The 4,486-nt window shown below is 44.0% G+C and overlaps 1 protein-coding gene across 1 annotated transcript in view; it reads left to right on the plus strand.

The window, feature by feature from the left end:
- Window positions 1-3,696: 3,696 nt before the first annotated feature.
- The window catches only part of Cdc42ep3 (CDC42 effector protein 3), a 24,089-nt gene continuing 23,299 nt past the window's right edge, over window positions 3,697-4,486 (plus strand). Inside the window, exon 1 of the mRNA XM_015479755.2 lies at window positions 3,697-4,486. This exon is cut by the window's right edge and continues 70 nt beyond it. The gene's annotated coding sequence lies outside the window, so the exon portion shown is untranslated.

Genomic DNA, 4,486 nt, shown 5'->3' on the forward strand with positions numbered 1-4,486 from the left:
GGAAAATGACTCATTATACACAAAGGCCTTCTACGTTGCCTCATAGCCCATCTGGAAAGAAGAAAAGTATAATTCAACAATAAGTGCTTTACTTACTCAATATGAACAAGACGACCTAATATGAGGATGAAATGAGATAAATGTGAAAGGATTTTTAAAAGCATGGCAGGCTATATAAATCTCAGGTAATTCTATTTATTAGTCACTTATCTCTATTAGCAATCAGATCATGTATGCGTTGATATTTGAAGGCCTTATCCACAAATTAAATTGGTGCTGGCCTGGGTTGAAGAGCTAATATGAATGCCAAAAATGTCCTAGGATTTGGTGGTTATGGTGAATGACTCTGACCTGCTCAGAACTACATGCTAGACTAAGTCTGCAAGCAAACATAGTCTTATAGTACACTATTTCCTGCTGCATTTGATTAGGTGAAACTCAAATCTCCTAACCAGGATGTGACTTGAACTTCTTTATTTATAAGGAAATCACTGGTTAGAAAATTCCTTAGACTTTGGCAACTAATCAGCCAAATTAGCACAGGTTAACATGTTTTCTCTATGGGCGAAATTCTAATTGGATACCAAGGAGAGGAGGGTCCTACTTAAGTTTCAACAAGGCGGGATGTAGTTCATTGGTAGAGCATGTGCCTAGCATGTGCAAGGCCCTGAGTTCCATCCACAACACTGGGAAAAAAGTTATAATCTTCCAGCTTCTCTTACATTTTTTCTTAAATCTAACTCAGGGGATAATGGAGAACATACACATGCAAGTTCAGCCTGAATGTGGCATTTTGGAGGAAAACCCCAGCTGAGCACACACGAGTATGTTTCAGCTTTGCCAGAAGAAAAATAGTTATGCATTATACATAGACTATAAAGACATTTTTTGTAAGCCTTACTTTAAAATGTTTGAATTTTAGAACTTAAAATGTTCCATGTGTTTTATATTTCTTCTTCAGTTAGATTAAAGAGAAGTGATTGAAATTTCAGCCTCAGCATACATGCGGTGTATCCTAGGAATGTTTAATATAATATTACTCTGTAGCTATGGAGTTTGTAAACAAGGCTTTTACACTCATTGCTTATGGTAGTTAAGGGTTTTTTATTTAATAACTATTTGAGTACCTACTATGTGCTCAGGCCCTGATTTAGGTACAGAAGCTATAACAGCACATCAAGTCGACACATTATGGAACACAGGACAGAACTGAGTCTATAAATAAATATGATGCCACGGGTCAGGTCATGAAGAAATTGTTCCTCCTGCTTTATTCAGGGAAAGGGAATGTGGGTAGGGCTGCTGCTACAGGGAAGGGAAAGCCATTCCTTTGCAATCTCATTGAATAAGGACCTTAATGAACTGAGAAGAGAGGATTGGGTGATTTGGGGAAGTGCCCCAGCAGATAGATTGAGTATGGAATCACTTGAAGGCCAATGTGGCCAGGGCTGAGTGAGCAAGAAGAGAAAGTAATGGGAAATGAGGTCTTACAAAAAAAACCCATATCACAGGGTTCTTTCTCATCCCCCAAAATGAAATGACCACTGCTCTACTACAGTCTGGCTTCATTTTTTGAAGGTTCAAGAGATGATAATGAATTGCAAGGTGAATCTGCTGTGAAATTACAATTTCCTTGTTAAATTTCACATTAACCCGCATAAAAATGGATACGTGGGTGTATTCTTTTCTCTTCTAGGCCGTTCACCTAAGCATTCCACCTGCCTGAAATACCCTCCACTACTCCTCTCCCTACCCAATTGTTCTCATGTCTCAAGGCTCACTTAAAGTTGTTTCCTCTAAGAATCCTCCCCTAACTTCTCTGACTACAGTTGAGTGACTCTCCTTGATTTGTTACTGGAGATCTAATGTAGGATTTCCTTGCCCTTAATAGATAGGTCTTCAAGGGAAGGCTAAAATTGTTTGAGAAAGCTTCTGTCTAATTGTTGGTTTTCCCAGAAGGGGGTTCATGAATCCTGTGAGCTTTTAAAATGAGTTTGTGCATTAAGAGGTAGAGACCCCTACTCATGGTCAGTGCTTCTTGAACATTAAATGGCATGCAAACCATTTACAGCTCATTAAAATGAAGATTCCAATGGAGCAGGCATCTGGTGGACTTGGTACGGTTGGTCTCTGCACCACACTTGGTAACAAGTGGCTAAAGTCTAGTCAGTACTTGCTTGTATACAGCCACTAGTTGCTCTCCACCCTGCAAGTGGATTGCTTTCTGGATATTAAGGATACTGCTAATACTCCTTGGCTCTTCTCCTGAATTGGACTAATAGTAAAATAGTCCACTATTGGGCCTGACAGGTGTTCCACAAGTGTTAGTCTCAGTTAGGTTTCTAAGGTTACCACCAATTTTTTTCAAGGCTAACCCTTTCCAAAATTCAGAGCAGAAATCTTAGAATCACTAAAATCTTCCTGAAGCAAAACTTTCCTCTCATCTAGTAGTAGAGCCCCTAACATACTGAAATCTAAATCCATCAAACCTAAAAGCCCTCTAAGCTATACAGGAAATTCACTAATTTGTAAGACCAATTCACTATATGAGGGCATGTTTTCTCACAGAAGATGTTCAGTACAAATAAATAATTAGGCATCCATCAAAGAAGCCAGACCCACCAGTACCACCAGGCCCTTGAATGGGTAGGTTCTGAGTAAATTAGAGTCTAGAAGTGAAGTTTTATTAAAAATAAAACAAACCCCTCTAGAATGGTGTGGAAGAGTGAAAATAGGGTTTTAGGGGGAAAAATGCAACACCTGGACTCTATATTTTGCAGAAACTGTAAAAAAGTTATTTATCTAGTCATATGGAAATATAATGAAAAAAAATTCACATACAAAACATGTGTGTAAGGAATGCTTGTGTTTATAAAGAAATTTTTCACTTAGAATTATATATAGGTATATACATATACGCATACATATTTGTACTTTTAAAAATACCATATGTAACGAAAGCTATGCATAAATATTTACAAAAATACCTTTATCTAAGTAGGCCTGTAACATTTAATATTTTTCAATAAATTCATATGTAAAACATACACAAGAGTGCCAAATGGAACATATATTTTGAAATATGATCACTATGTAAAACTCAGGAATCTGGAGTAGAACACAGGTAACTGCCAAAGGAAACTTCGAACCCTTGTCATTTGAAGAAAGGAAACAATGCCAGGTCTCTTATCTACATGGACTGTTTTGCTTGTTAAATTTCTAACATCACTTCAGCAGAGTTTTGTATTTGACTTCAGGCCTCATGGCCATTTGACCCGCCAACTATTATTTTCTTTGAGGCTTTTAACACTCCACCCAAGTATTTTGCTTTCCAGCAGTTGTGTCCGCTTCCTTTTCAACTTCACCTTATCGTGGGCCGTGGTTTACAACGTTGGCTTAACGTGTACCCTCTAAGGTTTCAGACAGGCCCAGGGCATCGCGGTGATGACCTGAAGTTGATACTGCTTGGGAAAGCCAAAGTCTCCCAGAGGGTCTCAGCTTTGTGCCAGGATTTCCATGCAACCTGAGAGTCCCAGGGCTAGGGCCCGACCCAAAGCGTCGTCTCCGGGGAGTCCCAGCCACCCCTCCAAGCCAACCCTAAGGGCTGCGACTTCACAACCGGAAACGCCTCCCTTTCCTGCCTCTGAGTCCTTCCCTAGGCGGACGAATCGCGGAGGAAAAGACGGAGGCCGATTAAGAAAATTAACATTAATTCACCGGGTTCACCTCCCGCCCCAGGGCGGAGGGGCGGGACGTGCAGCGCGGGCGGCCGGAATGACCGACGGGCGCAGGTGTCTCTACAGGCGGAATTTTACGCTCGCGGCCCCGCAGCTGCGCCACTTGCGCCCCACGGTGCATCTGGGGCAGACGCCACCCGCCTCCTCAGCTTTAGGTAAACCTCTTTGAGGGAAAGAGGAAACGCGGCCCTCTGGACAGGAAAAACCTGCAGCGTCTGCGTTTCTTCGCGCGCCCACTATTCCAGCCCGGAGCCCTGGCGTCTCCAGGGAGCCAGATCCGCTCTCCGGGTTTTAGCTGCAGCTGCGAGGGGAGCAAAGTGGAAATTGACAGAACGCGACCCTCCCCTTCTCCCACGAGCCCCGGCAGCGAAAGGCCCCGGGAACTGTGGCCGGCTAGAGCGGCGCAGTCAGGTGGCACCGCTCCCCTTCCCCCAGCCTCGGCTGCCCGCCGCCGTGCCGGAGCCTGGCACGGCTAGGTTGGCTTGGTGGGATCGGCGGAGGTGGGAACACGAGGTTTAGAGCGAGTGCCCCGGCGGGGGGAGTCCTTTTGTCTTCGAGCACAATACGGACCGCATCACCTCGGGACCCTCTTGGAACCGAGCGTCCCGCGATCTTTCTTTGTGCCCGGGAGCAGAAAGAGGCTTCTACTCCGAGAAAGCCACATCCCGGGAGGTGGCAGAGGAAAGAGAACAATGGGCTTCCATTGTCCTCCGAGGGCCCACCAGCCCCGCCGCCGCCGCTGACCCCTG

Source organism: Marmota marmota, unplaced genomic scaffold (assembly GCF_001458135.2).
Source record: "Marmota marmota marmota unplaced genomic scaffold, marMar, whole genome shotgun sequence".
NCBI classification, from domain to species: Eukaryota; Metazoa; Chordata; class Mammalia; order Rodentia; family Sciuridae; genus Marmota; species Marmota marmota.